The sequence below is a fragment of the Oncorhynchus mykiss genome, chromosome 27, assembly GCF_013265735.2.
Source record: "Oncorhynchus mykiss isolate Arlee chromosome 27, USDA_OmykA_1.1, whole genome shotgun sequence".
NCBI lineage: Eukaryota > Metazoa > Chordata > Actinopteri > Salmoniformes > Salmonidae > Oncorhynchus > Oncorhynchus mykiss.
This window is the reverse complement of record NC_048591.1, coordinates 6,112,238-6,127,635: the sequence shown is the minus strand read 5'-3', so window position 1 is coordinate 6,127,635 and position 15,398 is coordinate 6,112,238. Positions and strand designations below refer to the sequence as shown.

General features: G+C 41.2%; 1 protein-coding gene across 3 annotated transcripts in view; it reads right to left on the bottom strand.

The window, feature by feature from the left end:
• Window positions 1-15,116, bottom strand: part of LOC110507407 (signal-induced proliferation-associated 1-like protein 3) — a 95,048-nt gene extending 79,932 nt beyond the window's left edge. For all 3 annotated transcript variants that reach the window (XM_021587390.2, XM_036964760.1, XM_036964759.1), the window contains exon 1: window positions 14,938-15,116. The gene's annotated coding sequence lies outside the window, so the exon portion shown is untranslated. The remainder of the gene's footprint in view (window positions 1-14,937) is intronic.
• Between the last annotated feature and the right edge of the window lie 282 nt (window positions 15,117-15,398).

Genomic DNA, 15,398 nt, shown 5'->3' with positions numbered 1-15,398 from the left:
TTGAGCTAAACAGAGCGAGCGCAACTGTGAAAGGTCCTTGAGCACCAAAATCTTTTTTTTTTTTTTAAAGTGTCAATGGAAGCCAGTTTGGATTTTGCCATCACTCCTATCAAATCGCATTGACAGCATACGTCATTGACAGAAACAACTTGAATTGTTGCATCTAATTGTGTTGTCTTTAGGTGTGCTAGCTAGCTAAAATTGTCCCTTTCCTAAATTAGCCATGGATGGAGATAGGGATTTGGACTTTTGCTTTTACTTAACTTTTCGTTCTGGTCAATGATAATGGCAATTCTGATCCAACCATTAATTCATACATTGGTAGTGCTCCTGGCCTTCGAGAATGGAAGTTCAGTATGAAGCTAGACGTAGATGGCTAATGTTAACTAGCTAACGTTACCCATGAATGGAAGTTGTCTTGCTTGCTAGCCTTTTTTGCCAGGTAGTCTAGGAAAACTAAAAATAAAAGTGTGTACTGCATACAGTACAGGCTGATAGACTGTTTCGTCAACATGAAAGAGGATGGCAATTGGAGTTTCTCTACAAGTAGAGTGAGTAAACATTTTTCTACAGAAATCAGAACCATGGACAGCCACATATTTAGCTTATGGTTGATTGGACTAAAATTGTTTTTGGTATCTTTTAGTTGTCACTGTATTAGACTAAGCAGAGGTGATTTGATGATGTTGAAATGTTGAAGTTGAAATGGTGCTGGAATAGTGGAGGCAGCTCCCGTTTTCTTCGCGACTTGCGGTAACTGTTGTTCTAAATCAGTAGTTGTTTAGTGGTCCGAAAATGTTGGAGTCAAGTAGCTGTTTGTTACATGCAATTTGCTTTGTGGAATAAAAAAGGACAGAGGTTGCTATCTGGTTTTGTGATAAAACAAAATATGTGGTTGAATTTATTCTGCTACTGTGTCTTAGTGTCTCGGCCTTAGGCTTACTTATCCCATTAACATTTACCGAGCAACCGCTATGAGAATTCCTTAGTACTTGTTAGCATTTTGGTCATTTAAGTTTGTTGGGCTTCTTTTTTTTAACATAAAAATAATAGCACCCCCTTGTGTGCACTACAGGTAATACCGTATATCCCGAGATGGCACAGGAGCGATATGCAGGTACAGATGTCTGGATATCACCCAACCCTAGTGTGTATGTTAGGGAGTGACCTTAATGTGCAAAAGGGGTTGTAAAAGAGAACTGCATGAAAGTAAATGTGAATGCACGCAAGTGTGTAAGTTAAGTGTTTGTGTAGAGTGAATTCATGCAACTTTGAGAGGGCAAAACTGAGTGGATGATGCCTAAGTGGTGAGGGAGCTGAGTATTTGTGCTGCTGTAAGTGGGTCAAGCCCGCTTCATTTAGGGGTGGGGTAATGGAAGTGACCTTCAACAGAGTGTGTCACTTGGTTACTGTGATACAGTGCATGTATTGTCTGTTTCTCTGTGTCCTGTCCTCACCCTTTTCAGAGTACTCCCATTCAGCCAAATAGGAAGGGATTCGCTGAATTGCCCTGGTAAACCAAGCACATACCCTCTCAGGAGACAACAAGGGAAAGGACAACAGCACATTTCCTCCACACTCTCATGCAAGTCCCTCACATTTTCCCCTAGGGGTTCTTACACATTCACTTGCTCTCTCCTCCTCCAAGGTGTCTTTCCTGGCTAGACTATGCCTTAGTTTCCCCACTAGGGTGAGGCACCACATGGGCAACGTTTACAGAACCAGACCGGTATCTTTTAGAGCTGAACCAAAGAGTGGGGAAAGATGGATGAGCACTAGACTAGAGTGAAAGGAGGAGATACACAGTGCTTTGCTGGCCATCTTTTCATTTTTATACTGCAGGGTAGGGGTGTAACCGTTCAGTACGTATTGTGGTTTTGGGGTCACAGTTCGGTTACAGTACGCGGGGAAATGAAATGGCAACAGTTACTGCAATTCATTTTTGCTTCTTTGGCAAAAGACACAAACCAAGCCTCCCGAGTGGCGGTCTAAGGCACTGCATCGATGCGTTACTACAGGTCCTGGTTCGAGTCCAGTCGCAACCAGCCGCTACCGGTAGACCCATGGGGCGGCGCACAATTGGCCCAACATCGCCCGGGTTAGGGGAGGGTTTGGCCGGCAGGGATGTTGTTGTCCCATCGCGCTCTAGCGACTCCTGTGTCGGGCCGGGCGCAATGCACGCTGACACGGTCGCCAGGTGTAGCGTTTCCTCCGACACATTGTGTTGTGTTTCGGAGGACGCACCGCTCTCGACCCTCACCACTCCCGTGTCCGTACGGAAGTTGCAGCGACAAGACTAACCACCAATTGGAAACCACAAAATTGGTGAGAGAAAGGGGTAAAAGTTGTTTTTTTAGTTATAAAAACAAATAAAAAGACAGAAACCCAAACCATTTGTGCCCCAAGTCCAGCTTCTGTGACAACATTTCCTGTCACAACAGACAATGCTATGTTGGGCCTCTCAAGTAAAGGTTTTCAGGGGTCCAAAGTTGGACCCATTCCGAAATGGACCTGGGGCTTTCCCACCCGAACCCAATATGTATAATTTGTTTTTTTAATCTAAAGACCCGTTCTAAACGGGCCCGAGGATAACTAGATCAGTTCTGAATAGATCTGGTCGGATTCAGACCCGGTTCGAGTGAGGGAAGCAGCAGAAGTCAATTTGTAAACTACTTTATTAACCAGAGGTGATAAAGCGTGAGAGAGACGCTCTAGCAGGCAGCGGAGGGGTTTTGCAGTGTGTGTACTGTGAGCAAGTGACACGGGGAGCATGGGAGACAGCCACCAACAATAGACTAACTTCTGGCTTGCCAATGCTAGGTTGTTTATCATCCAATATGAGTACGAAATAGTGGTCTTTTTTTTAGAATGTAGCTTCCATCAATGTAATTGTCTGTTTCATTTACAATCCCCCATATATTTTAAATCATTATTTCAACTATTATTCTGACATTTCACATTCTTAAAATAATGTGGCGATCCTAACTGACCTAAGACAGGGACATTTTTACTAGGATTACATGTTAGGAATTGTGAAAAACTGAGGTTAAATGTATTTGGCAAAGGTGTATGTAAACCTCCGACTTCAACTGTATATTTTGATTTTAATCCCATCCTTCAGCTACCCTCAACCCCTGCCATTTCCTCTGAAGACCATCCAGTTTGATTGCAATTTGCATATATTTTTTTAAATGGGCTGTTTCACAAAGGTTCTGAACCTATATACATTTTACAGACAGTATATTTGACTTTAGGTATATTTTGTTGGTTTTTAGTCCCACCCTTCAGCTACACTCAACCCCTCCCATCTAGCTCCATTTTTTATTTATATTTGCCATGTATTTTTCAAAAGTCTTGGAACTTTCCTTATCTCATTGTTTCTACAGATTGTAAATTAAAAGATAATCATTTTTGCTAAAAGTATTATTGAACGATTGACTGACTTTTCAAAAATCACCCAGCAGTGCTATTTGCAGAGTTAGCACCAGGTAAATGTTTCAATTCTTCAGCCATTCCTGGACCTGCGACCAAAAACAAGCTACATATGGACAGTACCAAAACTAACGATCAAATTATTCTGTCTAATCGCAGCAAAATCTGCAGAGCTGGGATGGTTGTATCCCCAATATATATACACAATTATTTTGGTTGCAAGAATTTTGTATAATAATAATTGAAATGGAAAAATGTGAAGTTTTAAATCCGGCGTCGTTTGCATATCAGTTCATAAACCATGTGCCATGGAATCAGTACATCAAAAAACTCTTCCCAACTATTTTGCAATCTACATGGCACAGCTGTCAATTTTCTGGTCCTTAAATGAAACTGGTATACTTTATTTATCACACATTTCTTTAACCATAGTACCTGTGTTGACTGCATCAAACAGATAATCTAGTTAGCTAGCTATGCTAATTAAGGCTGCTTTCTCCCTGTCCGACAGTTAAATAAAAACACCTCCATTCAGATTATGAAGCAGCAGCCTACCTGTCGTTGCAGCATATCCTTCTCATTTAACCATCTTCCATTGATTAGATAATCTCCTCATTTGCTTTGCCACACACGCAGGCTCTGTGACTGTAGTGCCGCTTTGATGTCTTACGATTGGCCGACAACAACAACAAGCTCCACGCGCCACTCTGCATAGGCTCTTCTCGTCGGGCAGTGGCAACATAGTTCATGTTTTATCGACAACTCTGTCTATCGCCATTGTAATCTACTGTGAAGCCAAAATGATCCAAAACTGGAAATTTAAACGATGATGGGGGATCCTCAAACCAGAATTGATCAACCCCACCACTCACCATCGTAAAATCGAACAGAACTAGTTCCCGGGTGTGTCTCACCAAAGGACAGTTTGAAATGTGCCAGTTAAGATTAGAATTTCGATTACAACGTGTGTATGTAGCTGTTTTAACAGAATAGCCTACAATGTTTTTTCAGATGAGATTTAGGCAATGGCATACAACACAGCGTAGGCATAGCCTACAGCCCTAGTGTTGTTGTTATATATATATATATATATATATATAACAACATTTTTATTTTATGTATTCATTCGGGTTCACAGTGTAGACCGAACCGAGATCCCTGTGCCGAACAATTCGGTAGGAATAGTGTACCATTAAACCCCTACAGTAGGAGGCAGTTTGGTCTCTGGGCTGGCTACAGACAACCTTTTCACCTCCTTTCATCCCCCCGCCCCTCTCCGCCCACCCATCTCTCTCTCAGTCTGGGGCTATCAGTCAATCCATCTCTCCCTCGATAACAAGGCCTACTGTTCTAGAGAGAAAACACAACTTCCCTCTCTCGCCATCACTCCCAGGCCCACTCCTGTGGGCCAGGAACAAAGTTGTCAACAGTGCACACTTATTTCTCACACACACACCTAGACATTTGTTATCATTAGTGTAGCACCATTGGCCCAGGGAGACATGCAAAACACACATCATTAGGAGAACAGCCCTACCCACCAAAATAACAACTTATAGCCTACGTCTCTCTCAGAAACCCCCTTCTGTCTCCTGAACACACAATGGTCTTATATCCATAGCAGCACTCCATCCCACCAAATCTGATTTAGAAATAGGGAAGAAAAATGCAAATAGTGATACAGTACAGTAGAATCAGGCCAAATGGCATTCATGGAATGGCCAAGTACTACACTCAATTAGCATTAAAACAATGACTACAGTTGAGACAGGATCTGAGCTATGGGGAGGTGGACTGGACTGCACTAACGCATACAGGGTGGGAGGGACCTTCGCATGTCTCTAGACACATTCCAGAGCAAAAGAAAGAGGGAAAATAAAGAAAAGCAGAGAGACAGACAGACAGACAGACAGACATGGGCTTGACTGGCCAGCTCCCAAATGGAAACATCCTTAGAGACAGAGGAAGTGGAATCACGCAAATGACCACAGGTTTCCTGTTGCTGTTGGGTTGTACACATTCATCCATTCCAAAAACAGAGCTTGAACCATAACTGGAATAGTTGAGGTTGTCTTTCATTATACCCTGACCAGGTGGATTCTAGTCGTGCCTGCTGTCTGACTCACAGAAACAGTCAGCACCCTGATCACACTCACTACTTCCTGTCCTAAATCCGGACCTTCACTCACGCAACGGGAAGGGCCAGGGTGAGGGTAAGCAAGAGCCCAACAACTCATCTCCCAATGAAACACAGATGTAACCAGGCAAAGATCCTCCCTATTCAGTAAGCAAAACAGCATGCAAGCACAGACACACACACGTGTCACTTCAACGTTCCAGAAAACAATCCCCATACGTTGGCAGTCAATCAATCAAGTAACCCGGTCGAATCAGTCACTCAAACAAGTAACCCGGTCGAAGCAGCTTCGCACTTCGAAGCTCTACCAATAAATTACCACATGATGATCCTGACCAAGTGTTGGCTGTACAAGTCTAATTTCGACCCCTCCTCACCCCAATAAAATAGAGAGAGAATCAGCTGTTTCCTTTTGACTTCATCTAGGATTTCCTCCTCTCTCCAACATTTCTCTATCTGCATGACAGAGCCCTTTGTGTAAGTCCCCTTACATCTTAACTCACACACTGCCTGTCTGATAAAGGCTCCACATGTGAAAACACGGTTTGAGAAAAACATGAAACCAGTGAAATAACAGGCTTGCTAGCTCTTCTCCTTGGAAACAGCAGAGGAACCCATTCAAAAGGGCGGCAGGGTATCCTAGTGGTTAGAGCATTGGACTAGTAACCAAAAGGTTGTAAGATCGAATCCCCGAGCTGACAAGGTGACAATCTGTCGTTCCCTGCCGTTATTGAAAATAAGAATTTGTTCTTAACTGACTTCCCTAGTTAAATGAAGGTTTTAAAAAAAAGGCAAATACTGAAGAAAATAAGAGAAGAATAACAAAGCAAGGTGCCTCAGCTGCACAACATAACCTAAGGGATTGGGGAAATGTGTTCCCTGGAGATCTGATTTGTACACCTCCCTCTTCTATTGATATAGCATCAGTTTGGAAACCTAATTAGAACCAAGGAGGATATAAAGGGGGCAGAAATCCACTCGTTAAAATCAGCACACCAGTAAGGGCTTAGGACATTTTAGCTTGACAGTTGTTCCAGGCTTAGGCTATATAGCTGACAGTCACTCCTACATGTTCAGCCTTAACTACAGCGTAAGAACGCCGAGATCCTCAAGAGGCAGACATATCCTTTCATATGGCGTGTGAAGATGTTTCCCCCAGTCTTATTGTATATAACCACTTTAACGCAGAATATCTTGCTGCGTTTTGTAAATGCAGATCTCTTATTTTTGTAATATCTGCTCAGACATTTGTCCCTGCATGCTGAGAATTCACGATAGAGCACTGTATGCTGATCGAATGCCCTGACTGATGTGTAGCTACTTTTCTCTGGTACTTCTGTTTAGCCTATTTATCTCTATAAAATGCAAGATTAATAGGAAATGTCACAATTTTGAGTTCATATTCATTGTCGTGACTTGACCATTAATTAATCTGAAGACTTATCTAATAACCTAAATATGTTTGTTAACCAAATAAATTAAATCACGTAACAATTAACTCATGAGGATCTGAGGCACCACGAGAGCGGTTCTTTAAAAAGAGTTACCATCTTCCGAATTAAACTCAACTTATTAATCATAACATCGTATCATATCATCATTCTGAACAGTCAACTTGCTTGCACCTACAAAAACCCGAGCCTTACTTATGATTCAGTACTATACCAATTGGTTAAATGATTTATTTACTAGCTAATTAAAATGTTAACACAGGACAAACGTACACACTTAATATGTTAAAAACAAGTCCCTAGCGGACTGACAACAATACGGCTGCTTGTTATAAAATATATGGAGAGGGCGAGAGAGAGAGGGACAGACACTTTACGTTGGTACACTTAGAAACTACTCACTTATCGTACTCCTATACTTTGCACACGAACCTCCGCCCGCTTGGAATAAGAAATCATGAATGTATTTGCGTGCAATTCCTTGGTTCGCCGTGTATCCCTCTTGGAACCGAGCTGCCTTGGAAAAGGGGTTGGGCCTTTTCGCGGTAGGCTTGTAAGGCTCTGATTGTTCAAAAATGGTTCCGACAAATCTTCTACTGCTGCTCTTCTTTGCAGTTGTCCAGTATCCGATGACTTGTCGTGTAGTCCTGAACAGAACTACAGAGTTGATTTTCCTTCCATTTGCTCTGGAATATGCCTTTTTGAAGATAGGCTAGCCAGCCGTGTCGATGATTCCCAGTGGGGTGATGAGAGTAGTGTACCACAGTGATTTGAGAAGAGTAGTAGACGGGTTCCACTTCTTTTCACTTTCTAGATACTTTACTTCGGACAGCTAATCAGCCGTACCAGTAATTATCCGGGAAGTGAGTTTATCGTCCCTACCTTATGTTGAGATTCAGAGCTCAGGCCACTTTAAACGGAAGATGCAGGTCAACATCTCTCTGGTCTGATATATTCATTCTTAACCAACAATTTTATACAGATTGTTCAAAAGGGCGGTTCCGTAAGGCTGACACGCTCTCTGACCTCAACTGTCACTGTGAAAAATGTCTAAAACAATGGTTTCTTATGGCTCCTAAAATCATATCCATCTCTTAATAAAAACACTGATAGTTTTTCATTTTCCATGCATCAGATGGAAACTTTGTACATGTAGTGGGTATGTATACTTTCCAAGTTCCAGTATTTCCTTTCACATTTTTAATGATATCACAAAATAACAAACAATTTACTATCAATCACCTCAGAATGTGGGGAATGGTCCAGGTTAGAAATATTGTTCCAGTATTCACTTTAGAACGTGTTAGAGTTTTGGCAAAAAAAGTATATTGAAACAAAGGCACATATGTGTACACATTTTTGACTGGTGCTGTGTGTGTACACACACACACACACACACACACACACACGCTCAAAAGTTTGGGGTCACTTAGAAATGTCCTTGTTTTTGAAAGAAAAGCACATTTCTTTGTCCATTAAAATAACAAAATTTAATCAAAACCCTTTTGCAATTATGTTAGCCCAGATGAAAACTGTTCTTCTGATTAAAGAAGCAATAAAACTGTCCTTTAGACTAGTTGAGTATCTGGAGCATCAGCATTTGAGGGTTCGATTACAAGCTCAAAATGGCCAGAAACAAAATACTTTTCATTCTTCTGAAACTCGTCAGTCTATTCTTGTTCTGAGAAATTAAGGCTATTCCATGCGAGAAATTGCCAAGAAACGAAAAATCTCATACAACGCTGTGTAATACTCCCTTCACAGAACAGCGCAAACTGGCTCTAACCAGAATAGAAAGAGGAGTGGGAGCAAGAGGACAAGTACATTAGTGTCTAGTTTGAGAAACAGACGTGCAGTGTAGTGAAAATGGCGCATTTCTATATGTTTTTTCTACTACAAAACATAGAAAGATATGTCATCAACTAATTAGGCAGTTAGTAGGTAATGCCTACTCACAATTGGTCAAAATGGAAACATCCTCTATCTTTTTACTACAAAACATAGAAACGCACCCTTTTCACATATGTTGACGTTGGAGTGATGCTGGAGATGAAGAAAATTTCCCCTTTAACATCAAGAAAAACATTAGAGTAGCCAGCAACATTTCCTATGATAAACATAAATATGATGGTCATGAATAGTTTGACAAAAATACCTTGTTACACTTCTGTTGACATCTGATGAATGCAGCTATTTTCTGTTGAACGTGGTGTACTAATATATTTTCTGTGAAGAGAAAAATGTAGTTGCACGCCCCTGAGCACTCTAAGACAAATAACACACCATTTTTTTTTTTATGCTCTCCGTTTTGAAAATGCAGATTTCTGATCTCTAACATGACACGTGTACATAATGCTTTCCATTGCCTTGGCATTTCAGTGCTCTGCCATCTGTAAATTATTAAATGGACGGACATATGAAACAGTCCTGTTTAAATCAAACTGTGTACAAGTCCTTTGTAGCAGTGTCTAAATGCTTTGTACAGGGATTTTTCTGCTATTGAAATCCTTGGGCGGGGCAAACAGTGTGTTTTTTTAAATACATTTACGGGATAGAAAAATGCTTTCAGTGTAAACTTAAACTAGATAAAGTATGTACAAGATATCATGAACCTATATACTTTAAAAAATATATAATATCTTTGAGACCTAACAATCACCAAAATAAGAGCTAGACAGTCAGGAATAATTGAAAATAAAATGTAAAAAACGATGAATTTAGCCATATAGATTTTTGTTATTATATCTGTGCAAAACACAGCATTTGCCATTGAAAATGCATAGATTGCAGGAAATAGCCTAAACTTTAAGACTGCAAAATGTTCTCTCCGCTCCATGGCAGTATATGTCGAATTAAGGGAAATGTGCTTTAATCTGCAACATTTTCTCTAAACTGTATGACAACGTGTGTAGTATTCCAGGAAATTAGCTTTAACACTTCAAACATTTCTATCAGCTCCATTAAAAGGGGTGTAGAACCTATTTCTCAATGCCAGAAACGCATACAAATAGTAACTTGGAGCATCCAAAGAAAACAAATTCCCAAATTACAAACTCTTAAATCAATTGCTAGAATTGTATAATGTTGTTCTAAAAGTTGGGTTTGAGGTTTTCCCAAATCAGCTCCGAGTTTGGAAACAACCCCACAACGCCGTGAATGAAAAACTTTGTAAAAGGTGGGCTGAATTTGTGATTACTTCCATTGTTGATAGCCATGGGAGTTAAAGCTGTCCCTACCATCAACGTGGCTTCTAAAGCATCTCAAACGGCCAGCAACACCAGCAGAGTGAGCAGTCAGTGAGCCAGGTAAGTGAAAGAGCCCGCTTGCTACCTCTATGCTAACCTTAGCTAGCAACACAGGTACCACATTTAGCTGACATCTTCAATCTAAATAACACCCATAAAACTAACCAAATGTAAACATGTCTGCCAGCAGTTGGTAGCTAATTGCTGGTGCTGTCATACTATAGAGAGAGTATAAACCTATGGGAAAGAGTCGTTTTGGACACCGTTACTGTATTTAGCCTTATGGCTAGGGACGAAACTGTGTGTGGATGGCTAGTCGGGTGGATTGAGACGACACCTCCAGAATAATTTTATTCTGATATCTGCTATGGCATCTCGTAGACATTCCATACACTGGACTGATGGCAGATTTTAGGAAAGGAATATGGAATGTGGGGGCTGCGCGTTGTGGTAATTCGGACGTTCTGTGGCTCCGGAAGAGTTTTCTATAAGGCCTGCCAAGTGTGAGCTAAATTGAAATGCGAAGCATCGGCCAGTATACATAAATATCTGTCAGGGTCAATTATCTGCTACCTGGACTTTAAGAAATTGGTAGAATTGCAGAAAAAAAAATATATATAAAGAAAACTCTACACCGCCAAGATAGGGGCCTCTAAAATGTTCTCAAAATTCAGCCACGCCGACCGCACCCATTGCCACATCCCCTGCCACACCCACCAGCTAAGCCCCTTTTTTATGCAGGAAAACTCCTGTTGTATTAAGACTAACAGCAACCTTACTAAGTCCTATAACCCTGTTTAAAAGCTTTGTGGACAGTGGGGCATTTCTCCCTCTCTCAGTACAGGGAGGATGCTGGTCTGTGGCGAGAAAGGCCAAAACCAACCGGCTATATTTACCCCAGTCAAACAGGCCTGGGGAAGCCTGCAGGGGAAGAATCACTGGGTCTGGGACATGTGCTCGCTCTTCCTCCAGATCACTCTTCATCCTCCCGGCTGAAAAGCGAAACTGATAGCTTTATAAACACCTAGGGGGTTCATGCCTGAGGGAGTGAGGAGAGGGGGATGATGTTTTATGACAGTGCAGGAGCCATAAAGTAGATCCTTTGACGAACATCCTGCTCCTTTTTCTATAACTCAAACTGTTGAAAACTGCCATACATGCCGAGTCACAGACAGGCTTCAAGGGAGGCCAATACTTCAAAAGAGATTCTGTGAGCAACACTGGTGCAGGTGGGCTAATGCCATTTAATCCAACACCTGCAGTGTTCAATTACATGTGCATGCCATGTATTTACATTGTAAGAGTACAACATCAATAGCAGAGATATATATATATATATATATATATATATGTTTAAATGTACTCAGGATGAGAGGTATGTGCTCAAATTAAAAACAATGCACAAATGTATGATGCGCTCTCCAGCATGACAAGGACCAGACGGTATCCAGCACCTGAGGCTGCATCCTCCTCTCTGAGCTGTGATGCTACACTAATGAGCATGATGGATCAGTCTGTCTGCCGCCTCTTATGAGGAGCCGTGCATTATACTGTTTATTTCTATTAACCTTTATTTAACCAGGAAGTCCCCAGGAGTCAGGGAGAAACCTGGCAAGAAAATTACAAACAGAGGGAGGACTGTCAGTGTGGTGGTTAGGACTCAAACTGTGCTGTTGGAAGAGCTGAAACTGAAAAATAAATAAGTAATCTATAGGATTTGTATAGTCCAGGTTTTTATTACTAAGACACCTGATACTCAGTCCATGTTTGTTTATGAAAATTGTTTCATTAACAGCGGAGTAAGAATGTACCCTTGAGAACCAGTTCCTTTGAATCATAGGTCTTTATCTTCAAAAACCACAGAGTTCGATGAGTCATCGATGAGAGGCGTGAACCACAAAGCTCACAAGGAGAATGCAACTCAGGTGGCCCAGATACAATTCCCTTTGTATTGTAAAGTATTGTACTTTGTTTATAATGTAGGCCTATAATGAAGCAGCAAGAAACTATGGCATATTCCTCAAGGTTATTTAGAACTGTTCCCTATGGAACTACAACGAGAAGCACTACTACGGTGTCCCAAGCATAACCAGAGGATTAACATTACATTTTGTTCAACCAAAACATGCTGCTTTTACATTATTATGAAATAGGCAAGCTTTGTATCTTACAAAGGGGCTTTCAGTCACTAATTATTTTAATGATGCACAGCATAGAAATTTTAACTTTGAAAGGCAATAAAGGCAGCATTGTATATTTCTCTTTTATTTAACTAGGCAAGTCAGTTAAGAACAAATTCTTCTTTACAATAACAGCCTACCCCGACGACGCTGGGCCACTTGTGTGCCGCCCTATGGGACTCCCAATCACAGCCGGGTGATCTGGATTCGAACCAGGGACTGCAGTGACGCCTTTAGCACTGAGATGCAGATGAGATGAGATGACCGCTGCGCCACCCAGGAGCCACCCAGGAGCCCCAAGTGAAGCCTTTATGAAACTGGCTAAAGCTAAATAAAAACGTACAAAATTAAGCAACAATAAGTAGTCATGTCAATAAATATCCAAAAACATGTAAATGACAAAGTCACATTTTAGGGAGTAAAATCCTTGGTGCATTTGACTGTAGTGCATAACTTCACTTGTTGGCCCAAACAGCAGCCTACCCTATGATGATGCATGATCAACCCTCCAGCAGGTCACCAAACGGTGAAACCACTGATGACCTGAGAGGGTAGCCTAGTGGTTAGAGCGTTGGACTAGTAACCGGAAGGTTGCAAGTTCAAACCCCCGAGCTGACAAGGTACAAATCTGTCGTTCTGCCCCTGAACAGGCAGTTAACCCACTAGGCCGTCATTGAAAATAAGAATTTGTTCTTAACTGACTTGCCTAGTAAAATAGAATTGCCGTATCAACCAGGTAATAAATAGCCTGCCCTACTGTTTCAAGACTTTGCTTCTCGGTTTACCAAACATAACGCGTCTTAGTTCTGGTTTTGATTCGAGAACATTTGTCAAATATTTTGATCAAACATGAGACAGTGACAAAAATTCCCTGACGGAAATGATCCAAATAAGCCCTTCTGTCTTTCAGTGACAGATGAATGAGGGGGATCTGAAGTTGTAATCTGAGACACCTGGTCGTGATTATTCAACATTAACTGTGGTATTCAGAACTTCACAAGTATGCACAGTCTTTCTAATGTCATTTCCTTCAAATTAAACGAAGAAGCCCCTATTTTTATCCCTGAGGAAACTACAGACGTGATGAGTGTAACATCAGTGAGCTGATCTGAAACACCCTCTTTCTCAGAAGCAGGGAAGTTAGTGGCCTAGACCTTTTCCTCGCCAGTTCTGGCCTTATCGTCATTCTATTAGTTACAGGGAGTAAGCAACAAAAATAAGTGGTTATGCGCCGTCATATCTATGCTGCCCCCTGGATGAAAGGTCTATTCTAATATTTAACGTTATTTCCTGCGACATCCAGCTACATTTGGACTAATATATGATGACACAGACTCTTAACCCCCCTTTCCCACTGCAACGCATGCACACCCACCCAACTTTGAACAAGGCAGGTGACTTTGAATCAGGAGGATATTTTATCTCACACACACAAGCTCCATTCCATGGATATTGGTAACTTACAAATGCCTAGCAGATAAGATGGTGTCATGTGGCTGACAACTGACCTTAACATGTCACAATGACAGCTGATCAACATTGACACTAATGTGTACAAACAAGGTCTGCATGGTCTGCTTAGCTAGCATTCTGTTAAATGAGAGAAAAAAAATTGTCATACACTTTACAGTTTACATTTTTATAATTGAATATAAGATGATTGATTTAATTCTGTAAGACCACTTATGAGGGCTTTAGTTAGTACAATTATCTAGCTAGCTAGCCAGTCACCCAATACTAGGATCACCCATTTTCAGTTACCTAGTTAGTTAACTTGTTAGCTTGTTTGTAACATTTTACCCATGAATCACTCAACACCAAAACATGGTGGTACGCTGCCCAACACAAATCCCCTAAAGAAAACGCAGTGTGTTTACATAAAACCTTTTATGAGCAATTCAGTCAAAAATAAACAAACTCACATTAGCAACTTCCTACTGCAGCACTTTTCAAAATGCAAAGCTCGTTCAAGCTAGCTGACTTGGTTACATTCCCAACTGCTGCTGTGTTTCACTTAACGAGACAATGGTGCCATTGTCTGGAACTTGTAGTTTTACCATTGTCGCGTGGCCTTTACAGGTGTGATTAGCTCAGGTAGAAAAAAAAACTACAAACCCGGAGTATTCTAAATACTACGCGCATGCGTACTGAAACACGGCGGACCAGGAAGGATCGGGCATATTTTAGTTCATAAAACATTATTTCGGAGACTAATTGATATACTATGTTTTTAACTAGTTAACTGTATAATACACGTCTAGGTGAGACGTATATCCACTACATGTTTAGAAAGGTGCAACAACGATTAAAAACAACCTAGTAGTATGCAAGCGGTTGACTGCAAAGCAGGCTTGTGAAGTTAGCTCGCGATGGCCGGTTGCAAGTAACGTTACTGAGTAATGCTAGCTAGTTGACTCGCCACTTTAATGTTGTTGAGCAACCTAACTATTATAAAAACTACTTTGGAAATACTACTTGGGAGTGTTTCTTACCTATCGACGTTCGACGAACTTATATCACTTTAGAAATCCCCATCTCCTAGGAGAAACATTCACTGACCAGTAGTCGACAGCTTGTTTCTATCCCCGCTCACGACGTTGCCAGGAATGCTCTCCCGGAGTCCGATCACACAAGCCAGCCGAAACCACCGTGCTGCGCTAGCACTCGATCTCACGCCGCACTGCGCCTGTGCGAGCATGCTTGTTGTAGTACCGATAGTAAATTTATGAGGGCAGTTATTCTACAACCATACATTCATTGCATTGAACACAGATAGACGTGTTAGTATGGCCATTGCAAAAAAATCTGTTGCAATAATGTCTCGGAAAAAACAACAGCACTATTCCGAAATACACAGTTACATGTTTGGAATATAAATGTTGCTAACTACAAAGTGCCTGTAAATGATTTTTGCACCACGTTAATTGTCTATTTTCGGTTGTGGTCATAGAGT